The sequence below is a fragment of the Odocoileus virginianus genome, chromosome 17 (assembly GCF_023699985.2).
Source record: "Odocoileus virginianus isolate 20LAN1187 ecotype Illinois chromosome 17, Ovbor_1.2, whole genome shotgun sequence".
Taxonomy (NCBI): Eukaryota; Metazoa; Chordata; class Mammalia; order Artiodactyla; family Cervidae; genus Odocoileus; species Odocoileus virginianus.
Genome location: NC_069690.1, coordinates 55803366 through 55821635, shown reverse-complemented (window position 1 = coordinate 55821635; position 18270 = coordinate 55803366). Strand labels below are relative to the sequence as shown.

Below are 18270 nucleotides of genomic sequence, written 5' to 3'. Positions count from 1 at the left end.
TATTGGTAAGATAACGATCACCTGTTTCCCAAATGAGACTCACTCTGAATGTTGCAATGCCAGGTTGACCCTTCTCTGTACTGAGAGGAGTAGAAATTAGAGGATGTGGGTTTTGAGGCAAGATAGGAGGCAGAAGGGGGTGGAAGAGTGGGGTGAAGACCGTATTTCTTCCACGTTTACAGGCATGCCAAGGTGTTCTCTTCTTGTCAAGAACGGTGAGATCTGGAAGAAACTTGAGGGATTAGTGGAAAGTGAGGGTGGGGGGAAAAGGCGGTACCATCAATTGCCCCAAAATTGGCGAACCGTATTTCCTCATTGTTCTGCCAACTGGTTTTGCAATAAATTGGAGGGAATTTGGCAAGATATTCACCCAGAACATGGACAGTGTATTGGGACCAAAATAAACAACCATGAAGAAGTTGGCAGCTTCTCATTGGATGTTTCAGAAGTGAGACACCGCGTTGTGGGTTGCTTCTTGTGAGTTTGTGCCTGCTCAGTCCGTCAGTGGTGTCCGACTCTCTGCAACCCCACAGGCTGCAGCCCGCCAGGCTCCTCTGTCCATGGGGCTTCCCAGGCGAGAACACTGGAGCGGGCTGCCATTTCCTCCTCCAGGGCATCTTCCTGACCCAGGGATGGAACCTGTGTCTCCTGCGTCTACTGCATGGGCAGGCGGGTTCCTTACACTGTGCCACCCGGAAGCCTCGTCTAAGTTTACCTAATGAAAATTAAAATTAGGTCACCAGTGACAAGTTTCTCTCTTCACATTTTAGAAACAAACAGTAAATAGGAAATACTCTTAGGAAACACACAAAGAATTAGAAAAAAAAATTAGAATTAGATCAAATATTTAAGACAAGTTAGATATAGTCAACACATTGAACTAAAGAGCTTCAGTCCAGAAGCTCTACATACAGAAACTATTCAGGCTTTCTAGTAACTGGGTTGCTGTTTTTGTTTTTGTTTTTGTTTTTCTAGAAAGAGATGTCCCTGAGATCTAACCATTACTAGATTTTCTTGAATGAATGTCTGAATGAGCAGAGGTTCTTAACAGTTTGTGTACCATGAACTCTTTTGGAAATTTATTGAAGACTTTTTTCTAAGAATTGTATGTTTAAAGGCATAGCTTGAAATATACACTGTTATAAAAAATAAATTATATTGAAATGCAGTTATCCAAATATTTAGAAAACAAAGTTGTGATATATGATATACATGCTTCTTTCTTAACAAAATAAATGGGATCTGACTCTGGGACGATTAATGGTTCCTTGTTAACATAAGCGAGGTAATACCATACCCTGACTAAAAATTCCTATTGTTCTCTTTTGTCTATGCTATATGCTGAGTCATTAGCATCATATTTATGCACAACAGGAAGTTGTTTTTGTTGTCTAGTCGCTCAGTCATGTCTGACTCTTTGTGACCCCATGGACTGTATCCCACTAGGCTCCTCTGTCCATGGGATTCTCCAGACAAGAGTACTGGAGTGAGTTGCCATTTCCTTCTCCAGGGGATCTTCCCAACCCGGGGATAGAAGCTTCATCTCCTGCATTAGCAGGAAGTAGATGGCACATTTGAAAAAGGACAATTTTAGAAGGCTTTGTCTACACAGAAACATTTACAAAGGTGTGGTTATAGGAGACTCACCGGAGACAGTGCAGAAACCCAGGGTTTGAATTTCAAGACCCCAAATGATGAGGAGAAGCAGCAGCCACCTGATCTTTAAAGGACATGTCGAGTTGACCAGATTTAGAGGGCCCATGACTTTCCATTGGGAAAAACATCCAGCCCAAGATGGGCACCCCTCCATTCTCATGGAGAGAGTCAGGGGAGCAAAAACTCGGACTTCCCTCTCTTCCCTTTTCCCAGTCTCCTACCAAGTCTCTCCATGGGGTGAATCCAACCAGAAGCCAGGGGCCGAAGGAACCCACTGATATCCTCCCAAGAACATGGAGGACGAGGGGGAAAGTGACCTGGAGGGACACGCCAAAGAAATCAACACAGTATTAAAGACAGGTCAAGCTCTGGTTCCAAACGTTCCTCCTCTCTGCTCCACCTCTCACTCACAGATCCCCTCCCTGATGCACATTCCAGAGCTCCCCAAACACGCCAAGTCCTTTGAGTTGTCCACATTTTAGCTCAGTCCAGAGCAGTGTGCCTTTAGCCTCTTTCTCTAGCTGAGTTCCTGGCTGAGGTCTAACTTCAGGATCCAGATAAAAGGTCACCGTCTCTTCGAAACCTTCTCCAATATTCCAAGGCAACGCTGCCTCTGTGTTTCCCAGAATATTGCGTCACTTCAGCGTTTCCCAAAGTGCTTCCCTGAGAATGTGAGTCCCGGGAGGTGTACTATTAGGTGAAACGTGAAATACCAGTTTACAGGGTATTGGTGTTCTGTGGAATATAGTCATGGGGGATGGGACTTCACTGCAACACTTGATCCAAGTCCCTGTAGACTCAAGACAGAAAATGCTCAGAAGAAGGGGACACATTTTTTTTGGAGAGTGATCCAGACAGCAGTGAAAGTGAGAAGCCAAAATAAAAATATGTTAGTTACAAATGCTGGATCAACAGGCAAAGAACACATTTTTGCCTTGAAACCCTAACCCTGTCCTCAGAGGACAGATGCCGAGGAATATATATATTTGAAACAAACAAACAAAAATGCTTGTCACATGAAACTTTAATCAGAGCAGGGAGTTTAGGCGAACTTGTCTCTAAGGCATAAAGATGCCCCAAACCAGATGGGACGGAAACAGGAAGCCAGAGGACCAAGGACATAAGTCCATCGGTCACATGAGCTATTCGATGGCGATAGCTTAGTTTTCTGAGAGTTATTTTCAGAGACTCAACCAAATCGTGTTGTTGATATATTTTTTTATTAATTTTTATTACTTTACAATGTTGCATTAATTTCTGCCATACAACAAAGTGAATCAGCTGTGCGTACACATACATCTCCTCCCTTTCGGACTTCCTCCCCATTCAGGCCACCACAGTGCAGTAAGTAGAGCTCCCTGTGCTATATGGGATGCTCTCATTAATTTTTTTATACATAGTATCAACAGTGTATATGTGGCAATTTTATTGAAGTATAGTTGATTTACAAGGTTCTGCTAATTTCTTCTGTGCCACAAGATGACTCAGTTTTATATACATGTATATACATATGTATTCTTTTTCATATACTTTTCCACTATGGTTTATCACAAGATATTGAATATGGTTCCCTGTGCTATACAGTAGGATCTTGTTGTTTATTATTCATGTATTTTAAAATTTCCTTCTGAGAAAAATTTACTTTAAAAAATAGTGATACATTTGACACTGTTTAGGCTGTCTTGGTCTTGAAGAAAGATGTGAAAAGGCTCTTCAGACCCCCCAGCTCCCCCAAGGAAGAGGGAAGATGACCAGTATGGACTGTGACCACCCCAGAGGCCCCCCAGGACAGAAGCAGAACGCGAGCCGTAGAAAGTAGGAGGCACTTGATTTTGCCATCTCCTCCCGGATAGACTCATCTCCACCACAAGCTTCTTATTTTCTGGTCCCTAGTCCATTGAGAGAGGGTTTGTTTGTGATGGTTCCTAACTCTCTTGTATTGCCTTCAATAGAAAGGCCAACCCCAGGGCTTCCCCGGTGGTCTAGTGGTAAAGAACCCCCTTGTCAATGCAGGAGACATCAGAGATGCGGGTTCGACCCCTGGGTCAGGAAGATCCCCTGGAGGAGGGCAGGGCAACCCACTCCAGTGCTCTCGCCTGGAGAATCCCCGTGGACAGAGGAGCCTGACAGGCTACAGTCCATGGGGTTGCAGAGAAGGACAAAACGGACGCGACAGCGCACACACCAAGGCAGGAGACACGAGTTCGATCCCTGGTCTGGGACGATCCCACGCGCCGCGGAGCTACTGCGTCTGCGTGCCGCAGCTACTGAGCTTGTGCTCTAGGGCCCGGGGGCCACAACTAGCGAAGCCCACGAGCCCCAGAGGGCAGCCCCCACTCACTGCCTCTAGAGAGAAGTCTTCCTGGCAACAACGGCTCGGCGCAGCCAAAACTAAACAAATAAATAAATACTAGACGTTTTAAGAAAAGAGAAATGCCAACCCCAACGCAGCAGTGGCACCTGGACCCTCTGGGTCCCTTCTTGACACTGTTTCTCATGACACCCTTGTCCTTGAGGGATCAGTGACAGCTGGACCAGGAAGGTCTGTGATAACCCGCCTTCTGCAGACAGTGTGGGGACTCCGGGCTTTCATCGCTGGATGGTCAGGGGAGGGTTTGAAATCGGGGGGGCAATTTTCAGAAAGTGTGTTCCTGTAGCAAGCCAGAAGCAGGACGTGCAGACCCGTCACACCCAGTTAGGATCACCATAGGCGGCTGCCCTGGCGTTGGCAAGGTCCTGAGAGGGACCCCTGCGACCCCCTTGCTAAACTACAAAAGTAAAGTAACCTCTTCCAAATGCAGTTTCTTCCATTCGGCTCTTAGGGCCCGAGCCGTCCAGATGGCCGGGCTAGTTGAAATGAAAACCATTTTTCTTGTGACCAGCTCATAGTTTCAAGCAGAGCAGACCCAGCAGACTTGACCTCTTTCCTACTCAAGCTCATAAAGAGGCCAGAGATCTTCAGAGGGCTGGGCGTTTGTGCATTTCCCTGTGCAGAAGAGCAGATGAACCAGAGGTAAAGTGCATTAGTGAAGTCTCTGGGCGCATTAGGAACTGGGACCATTCCGTTCCTGTGAGCAGGTTCTGACTTCTTTGCACCTGGAAGTTTCTGTGTGTAAAGCAGATTTAGCAAAGGCGACTGGGGAGGTGATGTGGCTAGAGGTGAACCCCAGTAAGGATGAGCCTTGCACTCCCCCTGGTCATTCTTTACCCTAGTTGGTCCCAGCACCCCCGCCTTCTTTCCCGTCCACTTGCGCATCCCCCTTATACACAGCAGTGTGTGTATGTGTGTGTGTGTGTGTGTGTGCTCTTTTGTGTCCAGCTCTTTGTGACCTCACGGACTGTGGCCTGCCAGGCTCCTCTGTCCATCGGATTTCCCAGGGAATAATACTGCAGTAAGTTGTCATTTCCTCCTCCAAGGGGTCTCCCTGACCCAGGGGTTGAACCCACGTCTCTTGCGTCTCCTGCATTGGCAGGCAGATTCTTACCACTGTGCCACCTGCAAAGCCCTCACACATAGCAAAATTTTGAAGTCACTCAGTCCTTGTCCGACTCTTTGCGACCCCGTGGACTGCACAGCCCCCCAGGCTCCTCAGTCCATTGGATTCTCCAGGCAAGGGTACTGGAATCCTTCCTGACCTTCCTCCTCCAGGGGAATCTTCCTGACCCAGGGATCGAACCCAGGTCTCCTGCATTGCACACAGACGCCTTACTAACTAAATATTAGTTAGTATTATTTAGATGCTTTACTTTATAAACTAACTATCGGAGCAAGGAGCTGTACAAATCCTAGCTCTGGGCTATCCGGGATCCTTCATCAGTTTTTATTTCTAAAACATGGTAAAACAATCAATGCCTGGAAACTCCAGTATACCAACCTCAAGAAAGGGTCGTGTTTGCCTGGGCACATGCACATGAGCGTACACATGCTTTCCAAATTCTTTCTTCTTAGGTGAGGGCTACTAGAGCTACAAAAACTGCAGTCAGGACTTCTCTGGCAGTTCCGTGGTTAAGAATCCACTGGGCAGGACAGGAGACACAGGTTCCATCCCCGGTCTGGGGAGACCGCACATGACCAGCTAAGCCTGTCAGCACAGCCACTGCACCCATGCGCCAGAGCCCGTGAGCTGCAGCGAGAGGAGCCGCCTCGAGAGGAGCTTGTGCCCGAGCCTGGAGCACGGTGCCCGCTGGCCGCCGCAGGAGAAAGCGTCACACACCGGGAAGCCCAGGGAGACCGAAAATAAATAAGCTGTTTAAAAAGTGCAATAAGTTTTCTGTCCACTACTTTACCTCTCACCAGTGACCAAAAAAAAAAAAAAAAAGATATAAAGACTAAATCTCACCCATGTTTATTTTTCTTCTTATTTAATAGGGCACCATGTATCAATGGATTGGTTTTAGCTGCAAGGAACAAAACTCCTCATTAAAAGCAGTTTAAATGGAAGGACACATCAGAAGGTAATGGGGCAGGGTGTCTCCAGAAGGGGTTAAGTCAGTCACTCAATACCTGGTCTCTTTCAGAGGGTTTTGACTTTCCCTAATAACTGCAACGGATAGCAGCTTCAAGCATTACTTTTAAAAAATATATATATGTTTTATTATTTATTTACTTACTTAGGTCAAGACTTACATGACAACCTTTACAGCAAAAAGAATGAATCTTCTGACGAATCTTTTTGTACACTATTTTCCCAGAACCTCCAGCAGATTGCCGTCACCGTTCATATGCCGAGTTTAGAATGCCCACCTCTAAGTCAATCACTAGCATAGGGAAATTTAAGAATCCCATGATTGGTTAAGATCCATGAAGCTGTCTCCCTTATCATCCTCCTAGTCCACCCTCCCTGACACATGGTTTCCCTAAACTTCAGCCAAATTGGGGTCCTATTGGGAAGATAGGAAATGGCTACCAAGCTATTGTGGTAACCAACCCATGCCTAGACACAATATTTATTTCATTGCTCAAATCTGTTTGAACACAAGCCATAGAAACTTTCATAACTGAATCACAGATGACATAGTTATCTGTATTTGGAACAGAAATCAATTATCTATGTGACAGTTGAGTGGAAATCTTTTATTATAACTTCACACCACATAGCTCAGTGGTAAAGAATCTGCCTGTCAAAGCAGGAGATGCAGGAGATGCAGGTTTGATCCCTGGGTCAGGAAGATCCCCTATAGAAGGAAATGGCAACTCATTCCAATATTTTTCTTTGGAAAATTCCATGCACAGAGAAGCCTGGTGGGCTACAGTCCTTGGGGGCCACGAAAGGGTCTGACTGGACTGAGCACAAATGTATGCAGTTAGTATCTCAACCTTCCTTCCTCCAAACTTACTCATCCAGCAGCTTGTTCCAAGGTGACCTGCTTGAGGAGGTGTGAGTTTCCCCTTAAAGATGAAATAAAACGATAGTGTGTGTTCATGGAAGGTGACAGCTTTGTTCTGCAGTGGGCCAGCTGATGACACTTCATTCCTGAAACGGACAACTCTCCCAGCAGCTTGGAGGCATCTCAGCATGGGAGGCAGGGAGCTCTCTTTGGGACGGAAGATAGGACTGGGTGACGACCTCCCACCCAGCTGAGGCTTCTGGCCAGTGCCAGTCGTGAGGATGGAGGTCCGGTCACCGGGCAGTCCTGGGCCCATGGTCTCTCCACTTTTAAAATAGACCAGCCATCTGGCCCCGGAACCTGAAATGCGAAGGCTCAGAGTTAAACCCAGACTCTGCAATTCCCTGTTCCCCACAGGCCAAACAGGGACTAATTTTAAACAAACCACCATGACCGAGCCCAGGGGAAGAGCCCGCTTCGCGCAGGATGGAGCGGCACCGCTGCACACCCCACCCGGACTGTTTACTTCTGCGGAGCCTCTCGGGGACAGAGCACCGGCCTGGGGTTTGGGAGGTGTCCATCCCTCCCTGAAATTCCCTTTTCAGGTTAAGATTGGGAAATCCTTCCCCACACCGGTCCCCACCGAGCCAGAAGCTTCTGCCTTCCTCCCTTTGACTGTTTTCATTAAGAACTCACGTCTGGATTCCTATAATAGAATAGCCGGAAAAAGAGTCCTGCTGAAAACTGTCTACAGACTTGTTAAAGCCACGGGTTTTTATGTCAGTCAGTGTTCCAGAGAAATAAAAGGGATAGGACATTATATATACATGTGTGTGTGTTTATGTATATATCATCTGTATTTATTATAGATTATTCTATATAATGTAATATATAATGTGTAAATATATGTATGTGTTGTATATATTTATTATTATATGTATTATATATTTATTATTATATGTATTATATATTATATTCCTTATTTATGTTTACATATTTATATACATACTTAATATATATTGTATATATTTAAATATATGTTTTATGTATTATATATAAGAGATATTCAGGTGGCTCAGTGCTAAAGAATCTGCCTGCTAATGCAGGAGGCACAGGTTTGTTCCCTGGGTCAGGAAGATCCCCTGGAGAAGGAAATGGCAACCCACTTCAGTATTCTTGCCTGGAAGATCCCATGGACAGAGGAGCCTGGCTGGCTACAGTCCATAGGGTTTGCAAAAAGTCAGACATGACTGAAGTGACTCAGCATATATATACATAGATATATAAAGTCATTCAGTTGTGCCTGACTCTTTGTAACCCCATGGACATACAGTCCATGGAGTTCTCCAGGCCTTTCCCTTCTCCAGGGTACCTTCCCAATGCAGGGATTGAACCCAGGTCTTCCCTCATTGCTGGTGGTTCTTTACCAGCTGAGCCACAAGGGAAGCCAAAGTATATATACAGAAATACGTATTTATGCACATTTACTGATATATATTGGAGTAGAAAATGACAGCCCCATCCAGTATTCTTGCCTGGAGAATCCCATGGACAGAGGAGCCTGGCGGGCTACAGTCCACGGGGTCACAAAGAATTGGACACGACTGAGTGACTGAGTACTTCAGATATATATGAAGACGTTTGTTTCAGGGAGCAGCTCATGTAATTACGAGGAGTAGAAAGCCCGGAATGCATAGGGCAGGGCAGCAAACTAGAAGCTCGGGTGTGGATGAATTCTGCCTTCTAGAAGCAGACTTTCTTCTTCTCTGGGAGAGAATTTTCGCTCCGAAGTCCCCTTTGACGACCTGAATGAGATCCACCCACATTACTGAGGCAATCTCCCTTCCTTAAAGCCAGCAGGTCGTGAGTGTTAAACACACCTACACGATACCTCCTCAGCAATATTTAGATGAGCGTCTGATTAAACAGCTAGGCACTGCAGCTTCACCAAGCCAACACGCAGAACTAACCATCACATCTTCTGGCGGGTTTGCTGGCCACTGAACCTGTGTGAAGTTCTTGTATCGTAAGAAGCTTCGGGGATGTTCAAACCTCTTAGCTATGGAAAGACAAAGATTGTGTGGACCTGGGATTCACAGCTGCAATTCTATCCCTGGCCAGGCAGCGCCACCCCCTGAAGACGCCCCTGACATGGGGGGTCTCCACGTCTCAATAGTGTCATAATGCAATAACTCTCAAGCTGCCTGTTTATTATGTGTTAGGCAGCTTGCTAAGTAGTTTAACAGCATTATTTGGTTAAAGTTGTTCCACTGAAATGAATCCTCACATTTTCCTCTGCAAATGAGAAAAACCCAAATGAGAGGGGCAGACACTTGTCTGAGGTCACACGGTGCTTTCAGCAGAGGGTCGAGATTTGGACTGGACTCTTCTAATGCCCGCTCCTTGCGTGTCCCGTGGAGCAGGGCCTAAAGACCAGAACCGGATGGATGGGGGGTTTCTTCTTTCTTCCTTCCCTTCTGTCTTTCCCTGCATTCTCCCACCTTCCTACAATTGTCTGTTCCGGGCACAGCCCTCTCGGCAGTTCGCAGTTGTCAGGGAGGGTGGGAAGTCAAGGGAGGGGTGGGCAGAGCTGAGGTGCTGAGAGTTTTCAACTAGCAACAATCAGGGTAGCGCAGGAAGAGATGTTCTGAGATGTGAAACATGTTTTTGCCAAAACTCAAAATCTGGCTCCGAACAGAGTTAAAATATCACCTCTGACCAAAGACGTCCCGGGAGCCTCCACCTTCGTCCAATCAGGCGTCCCCAGATCGCGTGTGTTTGTAGTTGCTTTACAGTCTTGCAGAACTGCCTTTTGTGCAGCGAGAGGAACCAGCCAGGCATAGCCGGGCACCCCCTCCCTTTCGCTCCCCTTCCCACTCAGGTCCCCACAGAGCAGAGGCACCTGTGCTGCCGGGCCTGCTCTCACGGGTCGTCTGTTCTACACGCGGCATCAGCAGTGTCTCTGGGTCAGTCCCAACCTCCCAGGTCCCACCTCCCCTCCTTTCCCCACTGTGGTACATACATGTTTCTGTGGTTTAGTCATTACATCATGTCTGCCTCTCTTGTGACCTCATGGACTGTAGCCTGCCCGGCTCCTCTGTTCACAGCATTTTCCAGGTGAGAATACTGGAGTAGGTTGTCATTTCCTTCTCCAGGGGACCTTCCCAACTCAGGGACTGAACCCACACCTCCTACATTGACAGGCGGATTCTTTACTGCTAAGCCACCAGGGATGCCCTGGTACATATATACAGTGGAATATTACTCAGCCATAAAAAAGGAATGAAATTGGGTCATTTGTAGCAAAGCAGATGGGCCTAGAGAGTGCCATATAGAGTGAAATAAGTCAGAAAGAAAAAAACTGTCATAAATTAACATATATATTTGGAATCTAGAAAAATGATACAAAGAAAGTGGAAGGATTAGTTGCTCAGTCATGCCGACTCTGCATCCCCATGGCCTGTAGCCCACCAGGCTCCTCTGTCCATGGGATTGTCCAGGCAAGAATACTGGAGTGAGTAGCCACTCCCTCCTCCATTGGATCTTCCCGACCCAAGGACTGAACCCAGGTTTCCCACTTTGCAGGCAGATTCTTTACTGCCTGAGCCACCAGGGAAGGTCAGAAAAATCATAAAGGTGATCCTATTTGCAAAGCAGAAATAGAGGCACAAATGCAGAGCACAGATCACATTTTTGATATCAACTTCCTCCTAGTCCCAGGCCAGAAGATGTCAAAAGATACTGCCCAAGTCAGTCTCTGTCTGCAAGGAAATGCAGTCATCCTGCTCAAGATCTTCATGGAGGAAGAGGCCAGGCCCCGCCTGACCTATGGTCCTGCCCCATAAGTTACATTTAAGGTGGTCTTTGCAGCGTCTGTCCTCACCCAGCCGCAGCGGGGGTTACACATGCCCTATAGGAGCGCTACTGTCTCCTGCGATGTTCAAAGTCAGAGACCGAGAAACACGGCCTCCAGGAAAGATGGATGGAAACAGAGCCTGCGGCAATCAACCAAGAACAGTTTCACTTCACACGCGACCGGCAGTTTCTGCCACAACTTTTTCCTTCGAGTGAATCAACACCAATGAAAACTGGCTGATGTTCTGGCTCACCAGAGACTGCAGAACAAAACCGCGAAACTGAGCCTGCCCGATTCTAATTCAGTTCAGAAGAACAAGCGGGGAATCACTCAACAGTCAGAAAATGATGTCAGATCCCCAGTCAGAAAATGATGTCCATGGAGCCGATCATTTCATGAACCACCAACCCTACCTACTCCCTGTTGCTAGGCAAGGAGATTAAAATAGTTCACCCAGCCTTGCTGTGGTGAGTGATGTTTTCGTCAGTCCATCGGTGACCCTGTGGAACTTCTGTGTTTTCATGTAAAGTCGAAGGTGCAGTAGGAAGAATTTATTTTACAAAACGACTTCAGCACTTCTACCGTGTGAGGCGTGTATCTGCCTCTCTCCTTCACGTCACTCAAGCGCCTGCTCAAATGCCCCTTTCTGAGACAGAGAGCCCCTGGTGACGCTCTACCACGATGCCCTGGGGGCTCAGCAGTAAAGAATCCGCCTGCAATGCAGGAGTCACAGCAGAGACAGGTTCCATCCCTGGGTCAGGAAGATGCCCTGGAGGAGGGCATGGCAACCCACTCCAGTATTCTTGCCCGGAGAATCCCATGGACAGAGGAGCCTGGTGGCCGATAGTCCATAGGTTGCAAAGAGTCAGACACGACTGAAGGGCCTTAGCCCCCACACACACCACCTAACACATCACACCCTCTAGATCTAGATTTTAATTCCTGGCATCTTATCCATTATATATATCTGTTTCTTCATGATCTATCTGCCCTGCTAGAATGTACGCTCTGTGAGCACTGAGGCATTGATTAATTTCATCATAGCTCTATTTTCGGCATCTAGAACTGTATTCAGCACACAAGAGATACAGGGGCTGGATAAATATCTGTGGAATGAATTGATCAATGAATCAGTCACTGAAAACACCTTGCTGAGGGTTTCCCTGGAGGTCCAGTGGTCCAATGAAGAGATCACAGGTTCGATACCTGGTCCAGGGAGATGCCACACGCCCTAAGGCGGCTGAGCCCGTGTGCCACGACCACTGACGTCTGCTCTCTAGAGCCCACGCTCTCCTGCAAGGGAAGCCACTGCGAAGGGACGCCTGCGGACCGCAACAGACACCGCAGCTGGAGCAAGTCCTCACGGCAACCAAGACCCAGCACGCCCAGCACACAAATAACAGCGTTTTAACTGCGTGAAATTTTAAAAAGACCACTCTGAGAATGAGCAGTCTTGGAGCTTGATATTTGAAATTCTCCCGTTGGACAGCTACCCTGAAAATTCTTGACCTCTGCTGACTCATAGTTTCAGATTCCATGGGCTATGATTAGGCTGAAGCTAGGGAGCCTCTGATGTAGCTGGTAGGAAAACCAGCTGTGAACTTTTTTATGAGTCATATGGACAGAATTGCCTTTGAAGAAGTATCCAACTGAAATGTAGACACCAATAGTTGAGAATCAGATCACCCCGGCAGGTCCAACTCCTGGATCTGGCATTTCCTAGATGAGTCATCTTGGGATATTTATTTTAGCATCTCCATGTTTTGGGTTTCCTTGTATATAAAACAGGAATGATGATACTTCATATGGTTTTGTGCAGGGAAAAATAAGCAAGTACATGTAAGTTATATTTCCTACACAGGGAACACTCAACAGGGACTAATCAACATTCATTTTGCTATTTGAAAAATTAATAGAAACAGTGTCATGTAGAGCCAGAGCTTGGGTGAGGCTGTGGAGTGCCAGGGACATGGAATGTCAAGGAGATGTCGCTGTCAGATGTCAGCCGTGCACCTCTTCTTAGTCCTGCATCTGCAAGGAGTGGACAAGCAAGACATAAAACCAGCCTGAGAAGAATGGTAGATGCAGTGTGTCTCGTGGTATTATGATGCTTTATGACGGGCGTCTCTGATAGCTCAGGTGGTAAAGAGTCCACCTGCGATGCAGGAGACCCTGGTTCGATTCCTGGGTTGGGAAGATCCCCTGGAGAAGGGAAAGGCTACCCACTCCAGTCTTCTGGCCTGGAGAATTCCATGGACTGTGTAGTCCATGGGGTTGCAGAGTCAAACGTGATTGAGCAACTGTCACTTTCATTGTGATGCTTACAGAACATGCATAACCTTCAAAGGAAATGCCATTCAACAGAAGAACGAGATCCATACAACAGCAGGACCAAGACTCATGTTTTAGCAAATGTAGAGGTTTCCTGAGGATGCTGGACAAAATCCCCATTGACAACGAGACCAGTGGTTCTCAAGCTAATCTTCAGACTTCCTTGAGTTCCATGGGCTTCTACCTGGTATAGCTACAGGCTTGCCCATACACATCTGGCAAAGAGAAGTCTTTTATTTTTTTAATTCTTTAATTTATGTTTTAGAGTACAGTTGCTTTACTGTCGCTGCTATCGTTACTTTATAGTCACTATTGTGTTGGTCTCTGCTGCACAACGGCGTGAATCAGCCATAAAGTGAAGTGACTCAGTCGTGTCCGACTCTTTGCGGCCCCATGGACTGTAGCCTGCCAGGCTCCTCCGTCCGTGGGATCTTCCAGGCAAGAACACCGGGGTGGATTGCCATTTCCTTCTCCAGTCAGCCATGCACCCCCTCCCTCCTGACCCTGCTTCCCAGGCCCCCCATCACACCCCTCCAGGAGATCACAGAGCACTGCGCTCAGCGCCCTGAGTTAAACATCAGCTTCCCACAGCTCTCTGCTTCACACACAGGATTGCATATATGCCAATGCTACTCAAAGAAAGGCCTTTTAGATATACCTGTAAAGATCAAATGTGATCATGAGAAGGAAATGCATTGGCAAATGGCATGCCATTGACTGGTACTCCAAGACTGAGGACAAGATGAGAACTGTATGAGGGGTGATTTCAGGAGGAGCCCTGAGTCATCAGATGTCCAAGCTACCTGTCATGATATGATGTAGGTCCTGACATGTTCAGTTCAGTTCAGTCGCTCAGTCTTGTCTGACCCTTTGCGACCCCATGAACCGCAGCACACCAGGCCTCCCTGTCCATCACCAACTCCCAGAGTTTACCCAAAATCATCTCATTGAGTCAGTGAAGCCATCCAACCATCTCATCCTCTGTCATCCCCTTCTCCTCCTGCCCTCAATCTGTCCCACCATCAAGGTCTTTTCAAATGAGTCAGCTGTTTGCATCAAGTGGCCAAAGTATTGGAGTTTCAGCTTGAACCTCAGTCCTACCAATGAACACCTAGGACTGATTTCCTTTAGGATGGACTGGTTGGATCTCCTTGCAGTCCAAGGGGCTCTTAAGAGTCTTCTCCAACACCACAGTTCAAAAGCAACAGTTCTTCAGCACTCAGCTTTCTTCACAGTCCAACTCTCACATCCATACATGACCACTGGAAAAACCATAGCCTCGACTAGATGGACCTTTGTTAACAATGTAATGTCTCTGCTTTTCAATATGCTGTCTAGGTTGGTCATAACTTTCCTTCCAAGGAGTAAGTGTCTTTTAATTTCATGGCTGCAGTCACCATCAGCAGTGATTTTGGAGCCCAGAAAAATAAAGTCAGCCACTGTTTCCACTGTTTCCCCATCTATTTCCCATGAAGTGATGGGACCAGATGCCACGATCTTAGTTTTCTGAATGTTTAGCTTTAAGCCAACTTTTTCACTCTCCTCTTTCACTTTCATCAAGAGACTCTTTAGTTCTTCTTCATTCTCTGTCATAAGGGTGGTGTCATCTGCATATCTGAGGTTATTGATATTTCTCCTGGCAATCTTGATTCTAGCTTGTGCTTCCTCCAGCCCAGCATTTCTCATGATGTACTCTGCATATAAGTTAAATAAGCAGGGTGACAATATACAGCCTTGACGTACTCCTTTCCCGATCTGGAACCAGTCTGTTGTTCCATGTCCAGTTCTAACTGTTGCTTCCTGCTATGCTGTGTGGGTAAACCAACCCTCCTGTCTAACCACATCTGATCACTCCAAGGAATGGTCAATAAGTCAAAGGCAGCCACATTGGTCCTGGACATGAAATCTAATTGTCTCTGGAGGACATTGTTTCCCAGTTCTGCCCCAAGAGATTGTCTAAGTACGATGATGGCATATGAGCCCATGCAAATCCTTTCTTTCAGGAAGTATGACTATTAGACAAACTAAGAAAAGACTAGTCTCCTAAATACAGTTCTCTGGGAGAGTGGGTATGCCTCACTGTTCTGTGTCTACTAAGATTCAGGCAGACACCATGATGGAAGACAGATTATCTCTTTCTTGCAATTCATCCCCCTTCTTGGGGGTAACCACTGGGACTCCCCCATAGCTGGACACAGAGCCTCACACATAATCTCCAAGTGTTTTCATAAATTTTAGTAATGATACTACTATCCAAGGGAAGGACAAAGAAGGCCAAAACACCAAGAATAAAAATGTCTGTCTGCCTTCATGTCCTTCCAAACAGATGACTGGTTTTTAAGACTTTGGTGTAAGTATATCATCCATGATATTCACAATGCCTCCACATTTTCAATTATTTCTCCATTATGTTTGGAAGAGAATTGGAGCTCAGAGTTATCTAGTAAGTTTGTTGCTACAAAACTGGAACTTCATAAGTTTGCTTAACCACACTGCATTCCTCTTACCCTAAGTTAACCATAACTTTTAACACAGGTAAGATTTAGATCTTGAAATAAATTCAAACTGAGAAAATGAAAGAGAAACCTGTAATTATGATCTATCTTTTAGTGAAACTGAATATTAGTCCCTCAGTCATATTTAACTCTTTGTGACCCTATGGACTGTAGCCAGCCAGACTCCTCTGTCCTTGAAATTCTCCAGGCAAGAATACTGCAGAGGGTTGCCATTCCCTTCTCTAGAGGATCTTCCCAGCTCAGGGATTGAACCCTGGTCTCTTGCATCACAGGCGGATTCTTTACCGACTGAGCCATCCAGGAAGCCCCCATCTTTTAGTGACCAGCTTTCAAATATGCCGCTGCGACTGTGAAGCCATTTAATAAAATTAAAGGCAACACAACATATTCTGCCATCTTTATTCCTTTCTCCTCTTCATTTTGGGGGCTTCCCTGTGGCTCATATGCTAAAGAATCCACTTGCAATGCAGGAGCCCAGGGTTCTATCCTGGGCTTGGGAAAATCCCCTGGAGAAGAGAATGGCAACCCACTCCAGTCTTATTGCCTGGAGAATCCCATGGACGTAGGAGCCTGGTGGGCTGCAGTCTCTGGGGTCGCAAAGAGTTGGACACAACTGAGAAACTAACATTGTTCACTGTTCCTCTTCTTTTGGCCAGAAGGTGGTGGTGGGTAGTTATGAACTGTCCCCTCAAACAGGAATGTCAAAATAGTCACTCTCAGATTCCCGCTGTCCCAGATACACAGCTGACAGTGGACTCTGAGTCTCATGGAGAGGGTGTGGGACAGCCTAGTCATTGGCCTCCGCTGTTTGCTCTGACTTCTGACAGGCCAGCTCGAACTGGAGCTGTGAAGTTTCCCAAGCTCCGTGCAGGTGACGAAGGTCCACCCTGCAAACAACAGTCTTTCACCGTCTGAAGACCTGACCCCTGTGAAGCAGCAAGGAAGGAATTTTCTGGCTCCACTTCCTGGCACAGTCCTGACCTAGGATTGCTTATTCTGACTCGTGAGTCTTCACAACTGAGCCTCTAGAAATTTGCAGTTAATGAGCTGAGTGAAATGGACAACTGAATCAGAGAATGGGAAAAGCACACCTCTCTTTCCGCCTCCACCCAGACCAGACAAAGAGGAGCTGGTAAGACTGACCTCTGGGAAGAGCAAAGCCAAGACTTCACACAGGGGGTTCTGCAGGGTCTGGCCAACTATATAACTAAAGACGGAGGCAGCCCCCTTCTGCAGTTCCAAAAAGTGTGTGGTTCAGTCGCTCGGTCGTGTCTGACTCTGTGACTTCACGGACTGCAGCACGCCAGTCTTCCCTGTCCTTCACCATCTCCCAGAGTTTGCTCAAACTCATGCCCATCGAATCACTGATGCCATCCAGCCATCTCATCCCCTGTTACCCCCTTCTCTTCCTGCCCTCAGTCTTTCCCAGCATCAGGGTCTTTTCCTACGAGTCGTGTTGCCTTTTCCTAAAGCTGCCCTCATTCCTATGTCCAAGCCAAGGGAGGCAGGACAGGTGTCACTTTTCTCCTAACTTCATTTTAATTTTTTAAAATCTTTTGGCCACACTGCTCAGCACGTGGGATCTCAGTTCCCCAGCCAGGGATCAAACCCACACCCCCTGCAGTGGAAGCTTGAAGTCTTAACTGCTTGATCTCCATGGAAGCCCCTCTTCTCATGATGTGAAGTGAGCAAGCGGAGTCCTTTAAGGCGAGCTGCCCGAGCTCCCAGGAGTAAACTGTTCCCCATCCCATCCTCACGGCCACACGCCCCTGGGCAGCAGCCCCTAAACTCAACATCCCCCGCCCTTCCCGGCGGCGCCACCGAGCTCCTTGCCACGGTTTCGCTTTCCTGCCCCTGACAACGGCCGTCTGTCAGAGGCCCTCGGCGCCTGGAATTCGAAATTGTTTTTCTTCCCTCCCTTCCTCAGGACCAGATTGTTCCTGAGCTCCGGGCTGCGTGGCCAGCGCGGGCCTGACCGGCTGGCACGAACACTGCGTGGAGGATCGGGGTTTGTTTGTTCAGGGTCGCTCATGAGCGATGGAGTGCTGGCCTTGGCTTCCCTGTGAGAGGGGCAAGGCAGCTAGGCATGTGTTTGCAGGGAAGCAGACTTCAAGAACAAACAGAAAACACACACGCTCCACATCCTGTCGGCCAAGCCCAGGTCTCCCAGCCCTGACAGGTGATCCATTCCGGCTTCCTCGCCGAGACGCACGCCGTGAAGCCGGGCGCAGACTTGGGTTCCCCCACTTTCCAGCCCAGTGGGCCCGGGAAGGCGACCTCCTCTCCCCGCCACAGGCGCCGCCTCCGCAAGCTCCTCAGCGTTCTTTCAGCACACCCGAGTCTTCCCCACCCCAGGGCCTTTGAGGGGACGCCTGTCCCGGCCTGGCGGGCTCCCCCCGCGGCCCCTGCTCTCAGGAACGGCTGCAGGCTTCAGCTTAAACCCCGTCTTCTCAAAGAGCGCTTCCCCGGCTATCCCGTGCAGGGAAGGGCATCGCCCACCCCCACCTCGATGATTCTCTGTCTCGGGCACCCGTTTGCTTCCTTCAGTTATTTGTCCCAGTCTCTAATAGGCCTTATTTGCTC

General features: G+C 47.6%; 1 long non-coding RNA gene across 1 annotated transcript in view; it reads right to left on the bottom strand.

The window, feature by feature from the left end:
• Positions 1-6222: 6222 nt before the first annotated feature.
• The window catches only part of LOC139039206 (uncharacterized), a 40630-nt gene continuing 28582 nt past the window's right edge, over positions 6223-18270 (bottom strand). Inside the window, exon 2 of the long non-coding RNA XR_011492506.1 lies at positions 6223-7344. This is a non-coding gene — a long non-coding RNA (uncharacterized lncRNA). The remainder of the gene's footprint in view (positions 7345-18270) is intronic.